The sequence below is a fragment of the Copadichromis virginalis genome, linkage group LG7 (genome assembly GCF_057382275.1).
Source record: "Copadichromis virginalis isolate Kocher_CV1m ecotype Utaka linkage group LG7, C_Virginalis_male_GT1.1, whole genome shotgun sequence".
In the NCBI taxonomy this organism is placed as follows: Eukaryota; Metazoa; Chordata; class Actinopteri; order Cichliformes; family Cichlidae; genus Copadichromis; species Copadichromis virginalis.
In genome coordinates, this window is record NC_140624.1 from 23,758,419 (window position 1) to 23,776,995 (window position 18,577).

The window sequence follows — 18,577 nt, forward strand, 5'->3', positions numbered from 1 at the left end:
TTGTGCATTTAAAATGAGCATTTCTTTCTTTGTTGAAAGAACAGTACAGCACACACACCACATATCCACAGAGGGCGTGAATTCAAGGACAAACACAAACGGCAGCACTTATTTAATGGTTGGTCAGTCAGTCAGTTTGGTATGTAGGCAGGCAGGTCGGTTGATTGATAACAGGGCGCTGTTAAAATGCTAAGCAAAGAAGCTATACCGAATGACAGCAACATCAAGAAGAACGAACAGGAGAAGCTCAAGAAATGTCAAGGGCTGAGAGAAGAACTCAAGATGTGGAAGGTGAAGGCAACCGTGGTCCAAGCGGTATTCGGAGCCCTCGGTGCAGTGGAGGACCTGAGCAGGGCAAGTGGCAGTTCTAGGAATCGCAAAGATACTGCACAGGACCCTCAAGCTCCGAGGCCTCTGGGTAGAGGACCCGAGCTTGAAGGATAAAAACCGCCTCGCAGGGCGAGAGAGGAATTTCTCTTTTAAACCATCGTAGTGGGAAACTGTTACTTACAGCCCAACATAGAATAAGTACTGATCTTGACCATCTAATCTTGGAGAAACTTTCTTCCATTGGTTTTGAGACAATTCTAAGAAATAGGGCTATTTTACTGAAAAAAAGAACTATAATTATGAATTAAAAACAACAACAACCAAGCTTTATTCGTCACATACACAATGATTACACACACATACAACATGCAGTGAAATGTTTTGTGTCCGAGCTGTGGACAGGCTGCAGACGTGGCCACGCCATTCCAGGGTTTGGTTTTTAACATGGGGGTCTAGCCAGGACCCTTACTGGATACTGGGGGGGGGGGGTCCCCACCCCAAAGGTGTGCAGTCTTACCACTACACTATCCAGCTGCTGAAAATGGCTGGATAAATGATAGATAGATGAAAATAGGATTAAAGACAACCCTCCAAATGTGATCCCTAAATCTGATATGTTTGCCATTTTTCCATTTCAGACAACTTTTTAATGGCTGATAATAAAAATGTAAAAAGAAAAGGAGGTTTAAGGGAAATGCTCTTCAACTGCAAGAGTAAATAAATACATGAGAAATGAAAGTTGAAATGTTTGGCAAACCTGTTTATGTTTCATATATACACACGTTTCACATTATATGAGTAAGGCTCTACCAGACGTCTCCTTTTAACATGCTCATATTTTTCACTAAATAATTTCTGGGCTTATCAGTCAGAATCTGATGTTCTTATGTAAGGTTTCAGCTTCTACAACATAAAAAAACCCAAGTAATTTCAGTCTATGTTCTGCGCATGTTCAATATGGACCAAAAGAGACACTTTTTCCAAGCGGTTCTTTAGACAAATTCTCTTCATGGGTTCAGCTCACGAACAAGCTTGGGAGAAAAGCACCTGACAGCAGGCTTGCCAGTCCTGAGTGGATAAGGGCCTTATTGTGCCTCTGAGTTCGGGGGAAAACAATACTGTGAAGGGACTACAGTGCAACCATTGTGTCCGCCTGTGTGACAGTGGATCCCAGCACTGACACCAGGATTACACGGCCAGATGGAGGCGAGGGAGGAGAGGTAATGTCCTGTAAGAAGGTCATGCAATGTTGGTGAATAATGAACAAAATGGTCACAGATGTGTACACAGGCAAAAGATGCTTCGCTTGCTGGGACGCTTTTTCATTTGACTGTTTTGATTAAAGCTTCTCAGGTTCTCAGATTTCTTACTGCATCAGTTTTCAGGCGACTGATTTTGTTTGTAGCCACAGAATTTTTTTGAGATCCTAGTGCATAGCACTGAAATACATGAAAAAAGACTTTTAAAAAAAATCTGTGAGTACTCTGAATTTCAATAAGCTGCATGAAAAATGCTCCTTCTACAACCCACAGACCAAACAGCGTTTTTGTGGAAGAGTCCACAACAGTCAAGCCTGAGTGTGGTGCCTCAGATCAGTGTCACATTCACCGTTTTGTGACACGTGCCATTGTGTGTCTGCTGAGAGTGCACTGACGTGCAGAGGTATTTTGGGAACACCAAAAAAGCCTCAGCAGACAGTTTTGGCTGCACTTTGTCTTCTCCTCTGGTCACCATTTGACGCAGTAGAGGAGGATCCATTGTACGTCACAAACCCAAGCGGTTAAAACAGAACTGTCATGGATCCACATAGCAGGAGCAGCCGGAGCAGTGTGTGGCTTCAGGAGATTATGAGGTTCTGCTTTAACTGCACAGTTTGTCTGCACAGTACGTAGAAAGTAACTGAAATGTAGCCTGAAAGTTGCAAATCCTATTTACTCTACAGATATGTAATTGTCCCAGTTAGCCTAAGTGTAAATATGTTTTTAAAAATCTGCCTCAGAAGAGCAACTGAGATACAGAAGCTGGTGTTGCTGCATGTCATCCATGCTCAAAATACAAACCCTGTGTAAGCAAGAGTGCACCAGCCCGTGCTACCTTTCAGAGTTAAAGCTCGTGCTCTATTGTATTCATGTCATGTTGCTGTCTTAATGCACAATATGTAATCCTAGTCAGAAAATCGATTAAATTCCGTGTCAAATTTACCGTATTTAACCAATTACATGTTTCCAAGGCCACACGGGGTGGGTGGGGGGTATCTTTGTTGCAGATAATTTAACTCACTAATTGGGTGTGTAATCCTGTCTCTCTGAATACCCTGGGAATCTGATGACATTTCCTAAATTAACTCTGCATTTCATCTGCGCCATCAGGATTTCAGCATTAATATTATACACAGTTATGTTCAATTTTTTTTTCAGAATTATATTCAAACTTGTGTATTAGAACAAATAACTAGCCACCATCTTAGCAATAACAGGTAATTAAAACAAAAAAAGAACTTTTTTGTTGTTTTACTGCTTATAGTCCCAGATATACAGTATATTACTGTGATTGTGCTATTTTTGTGTAGGTGAATTTGACATTAAGAACTTATTAACCTTACTGCTTCAATAGGAGTTAAGAGGGTAGCTCTAGATTGTTTCTCATTAAACGCACTTAATCAAGAGATCAGCAAGTGTGACCTCTTCTGTGAAAGATGTTTTGGCAGTTTGCTCGTGTGGAGCACTCGGTTGCATGTTATCACAAGACACCAGCAATGATCTTAAAGATGTTTCTGTTGCTGCCCATAAATCTGGGAATAGTTATTAAAGCCATTTCCACCAATCTGAAGTCTATTATTCTGCAGCAAGAAAGAGGATTTAAAAGCGGTAAATATTCAGGAGAGGTGTCCCAGGAAAATCATCATAAGCTCAGTGCTCACAGAATGACCAAAAACCCAAGAGCTCCAGATCAGATTCTTCAGACTTCAGTTAACATTTAAAATGTTAAAGTTGGAGAGAGTACAATTTACAAAAGACTGAACAAGTATTGCTTTTTTGGAAATATTGCTTGGAGAAAAGTCAGCTGCAGTTTGCAAAGTTGCACCTTAAACCCCAAGACTTTTGGAAATTTGTCCTTCGGATAAAAGACACCAAAGTGGAGATGTTTGACCATGATGCACAGCGGGACATTTAGAGAAAACCAAACACAGCACATCAGCACAAACACCTCATACCCACCAACATATCAAGCACAGTGGTAGAAGGGTGATGATTTGAACTTATTTTGTAGTCACATGTCCCCCAATCGTTGCGGTGACCACCAAGGTTTTTCAAAGGTCCAATTAAAAACCCAACTAAACTACTATAGACCTTGAGAGCTGAGCATAAAAGAATGCCTGCAGCTGAGATCTGAAGATATAAAGATGAGTGGCCCAAAAGGCCTCCACAGATAACAGACTGATAGTCTTACAGCAATTTACATCATATTATTGCTGCTAAAGGTCCTGCAAGCTACTGAATCACAGTCTGTATTTAGTTTTTCACACCATGCTTCTGCATTAATTTCTGAGGATATTTAATAGAAAAAAAAATGTTGGACTAATAAATATACACTAAGCACTGATTACACATTCATCCTTTAAAAATATACAGGAGCGGGCACTGGTTTGTGGAAGCTGCCATGTCACTCACCTAGACCACTGTCTTGAATACAGTGGCCAGGATGGGGACTGTCATTTTACCTAAACGTGTTTTATGTATGTGGCTTGAGATCAGCCACAAACATAAAAGTATGCCTTATAAGTTATTCTAATTCAAGGATCACATACAAATCACACTCTCTCTGGCAAACAGTTTGATTAAATTCTTAGATCATATGAGTTTATTTGGCAAGTATTAGACTTCAATATGACAGTTGGATCCACCTGAAAGACAGCTTCACTAACGTATACTGAACTGTATGACTGAATGATTACATTTATACTTCCACACATTCACACGCTGCCAGCATTCAGCTATGAATACTGGATCACGCCCAAACCTGCTACCACACCCCGAATCCCTGGAACTGCCACCAAATCACATTTTCACTGCTACTTAATAAATCATTAAAGGTGCTGCATATCACCTTTCTTTAAAAGGAGGGATGGAGTGCATAAATGTGTAATTGTCTGCCTGTGTAGGACTCCACAAAGTCATTTCACTTTCACCAAAACCTTAAGTTTTAATTTTGGCTGTCTGAAAAAAAAAGTTTAAATGAGATAAATGGTATTAAATTCATGCAATTCCTGCACAACTTTATGCAAGGATTAGTGGTCATTTTTTAATGGTCCCATTTCCTTTTAGTAATCTTATTTCTCAAATGCACACTCCATCTTAGTTTTTGAGGAAAAACACAGTAATCCTTAGTAATTCAAACACAGACAAAGGTCAAAGCTAAGATAAAACTAAAACACCCTCACAATGGTTGTTGTAGATGGGTGAGTGAACAGGCCAGAATTTTATATGGAGATTTGCTGAGGACAGCAGTGTAGCTGCTTCAGATGATGTCACCTGCAACTGGGCTCGTCAAAGCTTCCATGTCCTTCACAGAGGAGACAATTATGCCTGTGTGAATGGCTGGGAAAAGCAGGACGTGCAGAGGACAAAAGTGGTAGCGGGGGGGGGGGGGGGGGAAGACTGTCTTTGTCACACACTTTGATTGCTTCAAGCCGCTGTAGGCTGGTGGCTACATGCCTTCTTATGGTTGTAAACAGAGTAATGAAGCACTGGTTAGTTTAACATTGAATTGCTTTGAGACAGTTTTCATTAGCTTCCTTTATCAGCTCTGAAATATCACTCCTGCACCACCAGGGTGGGGTCCACCTTCTCTAAGCAAGCTCAGAACTAGCCAGGCAAGTTGAAAATAACAGGAACACAAATTGAATTCCTTTGAAGCTCTTTGCTGTCATTTAGAAATACACTTGTATGTGTGTAGGCCTTTCTATGACAATAGCAAAAATCACCTGAACCCAAAGATTTAAAGCAAACCAGGTAATTCTCAAAATCTGCAAATACACTACCTTTCATGCATTGTCTTGCTTAAGTGGAGATGTGTGTAAAGCTCTTTGTTTCGTGCTTGTGCAGATTTATGTTACTTTCCTTCTACTTTATAGAAAAGGGTTTCATGGTGAAGCTCTTACCAAACCAGATATTTTGTACAATTCAAAAAGCCTACCAGCAATTTTAAAGTTCATCAGTTAACCGTTTCTATATTGTGTGTAAACTAAAAGATGATGATGCTGAAAACCTGTGTAGGCCTAACTTTTTGCACATGGACAGCTAAACAAATGAACCAATCCACAATGACGTTGTTATCAATTAAATCTTACCATTTGAGTTAGCTACAAGCATTTTCTCCGTGTAAACATGCTGCATGCTGGCAGAGGTTGCATATTATTACACTTACATGCAAGTAATCAACTCTGCAGTACAGGGATTAAAGCTAAAGCTCTGCTGGTTTGTGCAGGGAAATTGAGAGGCTGACTACATATTTAAAGATATTTTTAACGCAGCTGGAGCAGCAATTATATCTGGCCTTCACCAAAATTAAAAACCTGCGAGAGAGACTTCACTGCAGAAATGAGACATTGGTAGGCAGCAGTGGATGTTACATTCCATCTTTTTCACTTTATGCCTACTGTAGGCATGTTGGCTTACCACCTCAAATGAAGGAGGTGGTAACCAAACAAAGCATTTAAAGAAAACTACCGTAACAATGCACGATAAATGCTTGAAAAAGGTCCTGGGCAGCTTCTATTTGGAGAATCGTTTTAAAGAGTCCCACAGTACAATGAGAAAGTGCATTTTTACCATCAAAAAACTCCAGAAGTGCTTTCATGCTCTGCCCATTCAGCCTGACGGGACCACCTACAGCACCAGACAAAGAGCTGAGAGCAGCATCTACTTTAGACATAATACTAGGCCAGAGAGGAGGGGGAAAAAAAATAAAAAAAAAATATATATATATATATATATATATATATATATATATATATATATATATATATATATATATATATATATATATACACACATATACACACACACACACACACACACACATACATACATATACATTCTGGACTACGCATGACAATAAAGGGCTGGTGGGTGGTGGGGGTTGCCATGGTGACCAGTAATAGAGGCAAAGAATTAAAGTCATAATCCGATCACAGCAGGATATAATGCTGGTCTGGTCGACCGAAAGATGCCAGGAGGAGGGGCAACAGAAAGAGACTCAGCATCTCGTGGCAGTCATCAAAGACTTGAGGATGAGGTTAAATTGCTACCGGCCCAAGAAATTAGGCAAGAATATTTTCTCTGTCTACAGTGCTCAAGAAATGTATTAGGCCACCACCAAATATAAGGTTTATGACACAACTGCCCTAATTTAACAGTACTGTTAATTAAAAAAAAAAAAAAAAAAAAAAAAAATTATACATACATACATACATACATACATACATACCTGTAATTGTTAATCCACCAGTATATGCAAGCTCTTTAAATGGAATTATATTTTTCATACTAAAATATACATTTTTATCTTTAATGCTACCAAATACATTTAAAATGTACTGTTACACTGAAAGGGGTAAAACTAGAAAAGCAAAAAATTATTTTTAGAAAGATATTAAGAAATTACAAATTGGTACATTTGAGTTTTCTTGATTTTGTGACACATTAGTTAAGTCCTATTCATCCTCACCACTGTAGCCCAAGCATGAGAAATACCAGTCTACCGACCACTGGGATCATTTTCCCTATTTCAACTTTTAAAACTCAGCCAAGCCCAAAGTAAGAAAGCATTAATTCCACAAGGAGTTGCTGATGGGAAATTAAGTGTATTTTATTATGGTGTGATGCATGAATTAGCCCAAAGCTAAGTTGAGACAAAAGGCTGGCTTCTGTTTAAATTTACTGGCCTGACTCCTACATTTTATCTAAATATGTTTATGAGGATAAAAACAGAAAATAATAAAATAAGGAATTTTCATTTTTCAAAAAGCGTTACAATTATCGTACTACAGTAGTACGATAATTGTAACGTTTTTTGAAGAGTCCCATGGTGGAGGACTCCCTTGTCCTCCACCATGTTTCCAAAGTCATACCCACACACACTATACAGACATACTATAAAAAAGGCCCAACTATTTCCAATACAATCCACTGTGATGTAGTTCAAACAGGTAAAGTACTACCAGGTTTATCTTAGTACCATGTGCTTCACTGATACTTGCACACATAAAAAAATATTTACAAACTCTACATAAATGTATTCTTATACAGACCGGTTACATATCAGTCAGAGCAAATGAACATTCAATATAACAATTTGAAACAAGTTTTTCACACCTCTACGTACATCTTTTCTAGATTCAGTTTAAGTACTAATAGCTTTGGTAATCAGTAAAACACATTTCTCAATTTAGGAAAGGAAGGAATTTTTACAGATAAATGAAACTTGCCATCACAATAAAATCAGGCATAAGAAACACTTACAGAAGAAAGATTAAATCACAATGTAAGACAATTTTAACAAACACCAAACGCTTAGTATCTGAGCTTTTGATCTCTTCTAATGAAAACAAATTAGTTTCTTCATTTCAATATTTGGTTATTTAGGATCACAGATCTATTCAAAGAGAAGAAAGAGATGCTAATATGCGCACATCTCAATATTTGTTTGATACTGAAATGATCATATGAATTCCAATAAAGAGTAAGTGCACATTCAACTTTTTTCACATTGTTTATTTAGAGGTAGGGCTGCACAAACCCTAAAGGAAGGGCAAGGTTCTCACAACCCGTGGAAAAGCCCTTAATTTTTTCCTAATCACTTCAACATAAACAAAGCTTATTTTGGCAACAGACTTCTCACCTCATGGTGCAACTTAATCCTGGAACAGGTAAAAGAGACTGGGCATGAGAATGATCACACCCCAGCTTCCAGCTTCACAAATCTTTTGCACAAATGCTAAAAACTTTAATAAAAAGATAGAATTGGATTGATTCTGGACTGAAATTATAGATAAATGCACAAACATACACAAACAATGCTTTTGATACCAACTGCTGCAAATGCCATCTTAGGACTATGAGGAATAAAAAATATAAAGCTCTTTGCCATAGTGATTCACAAAACATACAACTGATCTAATTTTGAAATGTTTACGATATTTATAATGAAGCTGCTGGCTTGTGTTGATACACTTAAGCATGCTGTAAAGCAAGAAAAAACAAATTCACCACATACTTTGCACAAGGTCAGCACTTGCAAAAACAAGGCACACGCCCATGCCTCTGTCGGGGCACATTGACTGGTTTACAGTCTGCGTGACGTGTGAAATCTGACCTTGCCCTGCTCCCAATTTTCCTTTATTATCATGATTCCTCTAATAAGGTTTTGGATATGTGTTGATATCCCACTCATTTTTCAGAAACCGTGCTTATGAAAACAAATGAGGGCATGCCAAATCCCTGTGGCATGCTGATAACAACTTTGCTGCTTCCTGCAGGTCAAGGGTCAGACAGCAGACTGCCCCATCGTAACCAGAGGGAAAGGTTAGGAAACAGAAGGCCTCAGCTAGGGAATTGCAATGGTTAAATATATTGTAAAGTAATTTAACTCTCAGTTCCATCTAACAACCTTTAGACTAATTTCAGTGAATATCCAGCAAATTTTAGCCAAAGTTAGCCAAAGATTATGGAGAATTATGTTATACACATCACCGGCATCTAGCATAACACAGATTTTCCAAAAACTAATCACTGGTCCAAGGGCCAAGGCACAAAATCTTCAGTCACCTCTCCTCTCTGCTGATACTTTTGAATTGCTCCATTCACACCTACCACGACAGATCTTACTGAAGTGCAAAATGTGTCAAACTATATGTGGTGAGAGCATAGCCAGAGAAATGTTCCCTTTTAATTACTGCTTTAATTAAAAAAAAAAAAAATGATGGCACAGGAGTAATTTTAAAGCCTCTTCTTCTAATCTGGTTGTCAGGCTTTATTTGTAGATATTCCGGTGTTGCTTTGAATGAGTCATCCTTTTCAGGACTGGAAACACTGACACAACAGACATGCTGAATCTAATACGAGGTGTCTAATTCAATGTGGATCATCACACACAGCAAATAAACTCTGACATCATTAATGTGGGTCTGGTTAAGTAATGACCGCAAACATCTCATAACAGATTCTAAAAAAGATAACTTACAATCAGAAGACGAAATTACGCTAATTAAATATTAAATATGGAATCTAAGGTCCATGCTCCAGAATCCAGGCCCATGTTATTGTTGCCATTGTTTGTACTGACAACATATCAGCATACAGGGAAAGCAGACAAGGATTCTACACATCACATTATTTTAATACGAGTCTGTTAAAACAGGTTTAAACACACAATAATTTTTTTGTATTTTTTGTTAAACAAAAACTTGTGATTAAAAATGTTTTACCCCCAATTAACCAACAAAATAAGGAGAAAATGTACCCTGAGATAGCACACTCCTCTGTGATAGAGGCAGAGTTAGGCCTAGACTGCAGTGTCACTGAACCATGTGTTGTTGACATAGGAATCTCATTTCTGTGTCAAACATGGGTCAGCGACACAAAGGCTAGCCCTAAAAACTGTGTGTGTTACAGCCAGCCACCATCTGCAGTTTTCAGGCCAGATAGAAGATAACAGGTTAGGTAAACACACCATTCAATACAGAGTGGAAGGCACTTTGACTCTGCACTTAACTATTTACAGCTCTCAAATACAAGACTTTATTTCACAGTGGGTGACCAATCAACACAGAAAGATTTAACAAAGGCATTGTCCACGTTTAGTGTTTAAATCTGCAGCAAAAAAAAAGTGAAAGACTAACACCTCATGAATATGCAGATTGAGTCAAACAGCTGCCATATGATGCCAGCAGGTGGTGGAACTTCATTTGCACTTTGGTGCCTTCAGCAGGATTTAATCCAAGGCTGCACTTTAGGTGCAAGACATCTAAACACAGGAGGGGTGTTTGACAAGCAAAGAAGCTGTTTTATTGTTCAAGTAACTGCCTGCTACTCCTCATCCAAATTGAAGATGTGATGCAGAGGTGAGCCACTACTCCTCCAGCAATTAGATATCATAACAGCTAGAATTTCAGTTTTTCAGTTTTTTGTTTTGCATTTTCATCTGCTGATGCATTTTTTTGCGATTAATCAGATAGGATAGGGTAAGGGTACATAATGACATCCTCAAAGGATTTAATGAAAATGTATAAAGCTAACGGTTATTTTTCAACAAATACTCATTCGAGTATCATGTATTTTGCTTCAAAGGCAACTATTTGTGGTATGTACTGGCATAGCTGATGACAGTTTGTTATCAAAATTGCTTCCAGCGAAAATAAAGACTATCCAATCCAAAGCTGAACAACGATTGATAATGTACCTTTGGACCATTGCAACACCCTCATTCCTTTCTTTTTCAGCGATTCTGTTATAGATTTGCTGTGTGTAGGATCACTGTCCTGTTGCATGAGCCAATTCTCATCAATAACTGTCAGTAGTTATAGGTATAAAGCAGAGTTCAGAGACTAAGTGTCCATGTCTAGTGGCTCCAAAACGAGACCAAATTACCACTCCTTCACCACAGACGGTATGAGGTCTTTGATAAGCTAATATGTGTCATGTTTGGCTTTCACCAAATGTGGTATTGTACATTAAGGGCAAATAACCCTATCTTCAGTTGCAGTGTTGTAACCAAAGATAACACTGCGACCCAAATTCAATGCCATCACATTACTGTGGTGGAATACACAAACCTCACTTTGGTTTAGGTAAAAAAACAAAAACAAAAAAAAACACCCCTGCTAAGCTGACATGTAAAGTGAAGTAAAACTGAAAATCACCATCCTTAATGTCTCTCTAACTATAATATTAAAACATGCGTCACACTTTTTAGATTAGAGAAAAAACAAACAAACATGAAGTGCCAGATGAATGGATTCCAGTGCTAACATAGTCATGGGTCCCTAACGTGGTGACTGCAAGCTAAACATGCATCTTCCATATCAGCACAGCAACATCTATACATTTCAACATAACCTTAAAACAAAATCTGATTCACAAATAAAAACAGATCACTTCATAGAAAAAACATCTGTCCCCATTAACTATAGAGAGTCTCTTGACATAAATAAGGTGGCAGCTTGCTATGCAAACAGAGCTATTTGTGACCGGAGTCCTATTTGTGATTATGCAGGCAGTTGGATGATAGAAGTTAAGTTACATCCACATCCTATTTGTGGCTTCTGTTCTACATTTAGACTTCATTCATTTTTGGCTGAGTCCTTAACTGGAAGATCTGTACAGTGAACAGGAAAAGGCATACATATCAAGCAGTGGTACACTGCTGGTAAAATTAAAGGACTGGGAAAGAAAACTACCTAGGGGGGGAAAAAAAGGAGCAATGCAAAGTGCGCCAGAGCAAGACAGTGCCAACAACTGAGCCAATAACATTTTTCTAAGGGTGTGGTTTGCATGTAAGCTACTCTATGATTACATCCAATTTATTCTGTGTAACCATCTAATTTTTATGCTGTATAATGGAGGAGGAGAAGGAGAATTTGGGAAATCCGGTTCTTGTTTAAAAAACAAACAAAAAAAAAAAAAAACATGTTGACATGTGGTGCATGCAGACTGCACAGCACAAGGCTCTTTGCATCGGTGCAGATGCATCTGGCAGAAATGTGCTGACTCCTGAGGTTGTGATATAGATAACTGAGGTCTTCCAGGAGTGCTGCGGCCAGTCAGGAATCTATTTTGAGGCAAGTTGAGCTTAAGTGTAGGCTATGCTTAGCATAGCCTTGGAATGGAAGAGCCTTCTGTCTAGAAGGAGGTCATGATGGCCAAACACTGGAAGTGTTATCTGGGCTACACTCAAATTAGTGTGATACAGGGCAGTCCGTCACCACGACAAAGTCAGTTACTAAAGATAATTTGACTTCCTGATATTGTGGTCCTGCTGCAGTGAGCATGTAAGGCCTGCTGTGGAACTTTTCCTAACAAATACATAGAGCTATGTATTTTAAGTAAAATGTGCCTTAAAATCTAATTCTATGTCTTCAAACTGCTCGTTTCTCCAACCAAAATCCTAAGATATTCAATTTACAAACTTACAATACAAAACATTTACTGACATTTGTGAAGCTAAAATACTCAAATAGTTTTTTGACACAGCATACCAAATATATCACTTCTAGTTTGGAACTTGCAGAAGGCATTTTGTCATTATTTTTTGACATTGTAGATACTAACCAAGGACTATAATCTTAGTGAAGTGCAGCACTTTTAACAGTCTGTTATCACAGCACTTTATCACACAGGATTAAGTGCTTTGTGATAACCTAAATGGCACCACTATAAAGTCATGCAGGCTGTCAGCTCGAGTAATTTTTATACAGTAAGATCATGAAGTACAAATGATGAAGGTCACTTATGTTACATGATAATGAATTGAGTCTATCCAAAGCTTGCCTCTGTCTCTTGTTGGGATCACATACCTCTTCCCATCTAATGCTGCAGGCCAAGTAGGTGTTATTCATAGCGTAACTTGGCCAGTATTTACACATTTTGGCTACTGCTTAAAAAGACAAGAGGCATGTGCAGAGATGTAATACAGTCCTATGAAAGCCTCCATCAAGCCCTTTCTTTAATAAAAGCATTTAAATAGAATGACAATGAAAAAGTGTGCGGAATCCACACAAGGCAAAAGAAGAACTCTTTGATCTAGACAGAGCCAAAAAAGTAAACCAGGTCCTCCAGACGGATATTAATCTCCTACAGTTGTTAATCTCAGCGATAAACACTATTCTTCCCTTGTTTGTGGAATACTGTGTAAATAACAAATTGAGTCACATCACTGTACCAAGAAATACTGTTTTCTATGACATGTGCCTGTTGTAAATGTTACTGACATTTTGTGTTTTGTTAAATCAAGTAATATGAAAAGGTTCTTGCTGTATTCCGTTTTCAGTTGAAAGTCAGAAATCCCGAGTTCTGAGTCGGAATCTTCCACTGGAATGCCTCCTCAACTCAGATTACCCACCAGACCCCAACTTCACATTCCAACATGGTAGCAGTGCACATAAACAATAGTAAAGCTTTAAATCTTGTAAGATGTAACACCACTATTGTGCATTTACTAATTACTAACCTATACACAGAGCACTGACCTGTGGATGTGCTGCAACTGTGTTTAAGTGAAGGGAAAAAGGTGATTGATGAATTTCTCCCTAGCAAGGTAGAAAACCTGTTTTGAGGGTATTAATACTGTTACTGCAACATGGTCACTTCAGGAGTGATGTCACTTGTATCTCCGACATCCAACTTCTGATGTAAACGGAGTGCAGCAAGAAGTGTGCATCAGGACTGCTTCATTCAGTGATACAGCTCAATATTCGGCTTGCAATGGTTATTCAGCAACAGTAAAATATTGAGGCAAACTTTCATTTTGCCACCATTCTCAGTTTCACAGTCTACTGAATAAGTTGTTTAGTAAAGTCATTTTTAACATTTTTGAAAATGAAAAAAACAACAACAACAACAACAACAAGACAAAAAGAATGGCCATGAATAAATATTTCCCTCACACTTCCCTGAAGCCTGAGGCAGTGGCTTCGAATTGCTTTCTCTTTCTGAGTCAGTCTATTAATGCACAAGACAAATATACTGCCACTTTTACTTAAAGTTAAGCTACTATTATAGTTATAGCAGAGGATCAATTCTAGTTTTATATGTATCACAGTTCATACCCTTTTATGATCTTACAAATGGGAGAAATGTAGGTGATACTTTTGGTTTAAAATTTTAATAAACACATTGTCAAACTGGTTTTTAATCATCTGCAGAATAAAATACATAAATTTAATTTAAAGATGAAATTAAAATGTTTGTACAGGCTCCCTCATAAATTTTAAAGTTCAATTTAAAGTTTTAGGTAATAGCTTTCAGAGCTCATCATGGTCAGATGGTTTCCTATTTTTTTTTTACTTTTAAATCTGTACGTAATTACAGTGTCTCTGAGGTGAACTGATTAATGCTGTTCATAGAACCTCAGTCCAGGTTAGAGACAGAGGGAAATTGTGCTTTTGAGATTGTAGCTCAAAAGCTATAAAACTTCCATTGGACTTAAGATCTGTACTGATCACCCAGTCCCAGGGTTAACATTTGAAACTTAATCAGCAGTGATGGGTTAAAAAAAAAAAAAGTTACACTGGACAATTTACTAGAATGGGAGAAAAAAAGAACGCAGGTAAAGACCAACACACTCTTAAACCCACACACAGACACATCTAAACGACTGTGGGTCAACAGCTACATCCTGACAGACTCTCACAGTTCAGTGGATGTGAACAAAGCGCGAGGTCTGCAGAGGCTTTAAACTGAGGGGCTGTGTTTAGTTGGTGCTGCCATGGGCGACGAACACGAATCTAAATGTCCTGAGCGCCAACTGGTCCTCTGCCAGTAACCTACTGGCCCTGCCCTTGTTACAGTGTCCAAAAACCTGTTAAAACTTCACTCAAAAAATTCATGTCTTTGCACTTCAACTATAAACTTTTGGACAGATAAACCTTTAGCTTTTATGTAGCATACAAAAACATGAGTTGCTTTTAAACACAGAAAATAGGTATGTTAAGGTTAGCCAACTAATGCTTCAGCTAACTGTTTAACAACAGACACAAATTGATATTTTACATGTAGCTACATGCTTTTCCCCCTTTGTTGTTTTTTTTTACAATTTTTCGACTGAGCCCTTTTCCCCCCCTCTCCGATGAAAGACACTAATCTCTATTTGCATTGTAAACCTCGGCTCACACAGCTTTTGTCAGCTGAGCTGAAGCCCATTCTGGTCAATAATATAAGATATCTGCTCTAATCGTGCAGCTCATTTTAACAAGATTGTTCCACCACAGTTAGTCCTGTCTCTACAGCTGGCTTGTGAGCCACAACCTGAGGCTTAGCCTTACCCACTTATACCAGTTGCTGCATGCCTACACTTGATTACATTAAAGCATGGCTGTAACTTAAGTCTTAAGAGGTTTAGGGACCCATTTAATTTCATTATCGTCATTGTTATGGCCTTCAGCTGAGCATCAGAGACAACAAGTCTTTACAGGGGAAATGAGGAGGTAAATTTCAAGGTGAGATGTGGCATGGCTTTTGATTTTGCAAGCTCCTCCACTTTATGTTATTAAGTGGTTAATGCACAAGCTAAGCTCTTACAGCAGATATAAACAAAGTCAAAGATACTTCTCTCTCACTTTGATCCCCAGTGCTAAGCTGTCAGCACATTAAAAACAATGATTCTGCTACATACACTAATAACAACCACAGCAGGCAGGTTCAGCAAGTCCTCACTGCAAGCCTTTCGGCCCCTCCCATCAATGCACACCTACCATTTAAAACAGACTGTTATGACATAATGGGCTGTTCAAATAAACCAGGTACAGTACAATTAATATAATGTAGTCAGGGAGGGATACGACTGTGCAACTGTTTCACAATACACCCTCTACTGCCACCATTTTTCTGCACGAGTAAACACTGACAAGCAAATGTTCTTGGCTTTGAGTTCCTTTGTAGAAGTCTGACAGCGCAAGATGGCCTTTTTTATATAAACATAAAGTTTTGGCCTTAAACTGTTAAATTACCTTAAGAAGTCCTTTTAGTCCTTAAAACCAACCCTGTATAAAACAGAACCATGAAAACTGTTGGTCTGCAAGATGAGTTCAGCTATTTTTCCATGATGTCTACATATGAGGCGGTTTTGTTGACACACACCTAACCAAATATCCATAGGCTTGTTGGGTTTAGCAGAGAGAAAAAACAAAAACGAAACCGTCATGCCCAATTTGAAGCATCTATGCACATGCATTTGTCACTAGAAAACCCATTACAGATGAAAACTGATCTTCAGTAAAACTCTGTGGTAACAGAATTACATTTAGAGGCATCATTATGAGAAAGCTCAATTATGCTTTTCAGGGTACATTTACCAAATAACCAGTCTCACATATGGCAAACTGAAGTACAGTTTACTAAGATCAGAGCTGTAATTTTAGCTGGTGGAACCACAACACAAAACATTCACCTCTTCCTAAGTGAATGGTTGTCTACACTTTCACTGCAATTTGCATGCTCCTATAGCGACTCTCTGACAATGCAAATCATTTTAAAAATACACTTGCATCCAATTTGGACAGGCGTGCGTTTTACTTTCATATGAAACTGGCATATCATAATTCTGCTACCTTACACTCATGTATGAGGTGTGAATCAATATGAATTATTACATTAGACAGGTGATTTTTTGTAATCAGATACGTTGACTTCATGTGTACGCTAATAGGAGAAAGGGTTTTCTATTCTATGTAGACCCCCTCCATTTCATCTTGTGGGGTAATTTATTGTCATCATCAAAGTAGATTATGGTTCGGATAACAATTTGGCAAAAAAAACAGTCGCTACTTTATGATTTGTGATGGTGATAATTAACTGAAAGAGTGTAGGGTGAACAGAAGTTAACCAACTTGCAGAGAAGAATATTAAACACTCTTAAGAGGTAAAATAGTGTTCAGCGGAAAAAAGCTAATCAGATTTAAAAGAAATGCATTATTAAAATTGATTAATGATGACCATTACCTCCACTGACCTTTGACCTAACTGACGCGCACACAACTGACACCACAGTTCGTTCATTCCTAGATGCATATTTCCGGACTTTTGATTTCTTCAGGACTGTTTGGCTATTGCATCACACAGTCTCACAACGTATCACTGTATAACCATACTGTCATTATAGTGGTAGCATTATAGGAGCTGCTCCATTCCTAACCTTACATCCCTGCAAACATCAAAGGTAATCAAAACATTTCTAAAACTCTTAACAAAAACCCAAAGTGCCTGCAGCAAAACAACACTACAAATCACACCACAGAATTGAGACAAACAGCAAAACTTTACAGTAAGGCAGCGCAGGGCCGTTATATTACTTAGTGCAACCAACTGTGCAGCCCCAGAGGGACAAACAGGAAAGCCCCAGCAGAGTAGACTCCAGGTGGGGAGAGACAACTGACCGCATTACAGGCTCCACAGGGGAGAAGTGGCACTCGATCCACTTAGACTGGGACGGCAACATGCTGCTTGTTCTGGGAACTGTTTTGTAATTAACTGGGCAGGTCCAGGCAGTTGCCTGTTTTGCTTTCATCCTTCCATTAAAACCACTAAATGTCTATCTTTGCAAAGGCAAATTTTTCAGGAGTTATTTGGCAACAAATAACAGACGGTACAAAACAGAACATCTCCAGAATCACTAGTTTCTGTTGGAAAATGTCCTACCATAAAAACTGTGTTCGAAACCAACACTTGAGACCAATTCAACCCCTGTTTTACATGGAGTAGCAACAGCATAAAATAAATTATTCCCCTCATAAATGGGATACTGGGGGATGGTATCCGGAAGCTCAGCACAAACAATCATCACAAATAATGACGAGGCACTTGTGTGTCTTTAAGGTTGAACAAGGAACACAGGCGAGCAGCTGAATATGAGGATACCAAAAAAAAAAGAAAAAACAGATATGAGAAACTATACTGCCATTATGAGTCATTTTTATAATTACTATGGATACGGACAGACTGGAGGGGAGAGAAAGAGATTGGTTTCCCCATTATGTCACTGTCAGTGCCACTTCACCATCTGGGTGTGAGCGGCCTTCTTCAGCATGAATACAGCCGCCCACATCAAGTGCATGAAATTAGAGGTGAAGCAGCCTGTCCGTTTGGTGAATTGATTGGAACAGTACTGAATCGCTGAGAGCCGTGACTGAGCTGTCCACTGAATGTCTACAAACAAAGAGCAGGCTTGACAGCGTTATAGGCCCACTGCCCTTTTCCTTGGAACCTGACTGTCAGTGAAGCTCTTCTTTCATCGATCCACTGTCTCTGCAGGAGGCTTTGATGAGACGCCAGACCGTTGGACGAAGACAGGCCGACTGGCTCTCTCCCACCTTCTCCATCTGTTTCCTTTTCTATGATAGAGAGAGCCGCTGCAAAAAGATATCGTCACTCCTCCCAGCATGCACGCTACAGAGGATGGCCCGTGAATGTGTGCGCGCGTGCGCGTACCTGTGCAATGGGCGTGATGCTCTATGTTTGTGAGCCCCCAACACAAA

The 18,577-nt window shown here is 38.9% G+C and overlaps 1 protein-coding gene across 7 annotated transcripts in view; it reads right to left on the reverse strand.

The window, feature by feature from the left end:
* Positions 1 to 18,577, reverse strand: part of kif21a (kinesin family member 21A) — a 56,822-nt gene that overhangs the window by 37,636 nt on the left and 609 nt on the right. The gene's annotated exons all lie outside the window — the stretch shown is intronic.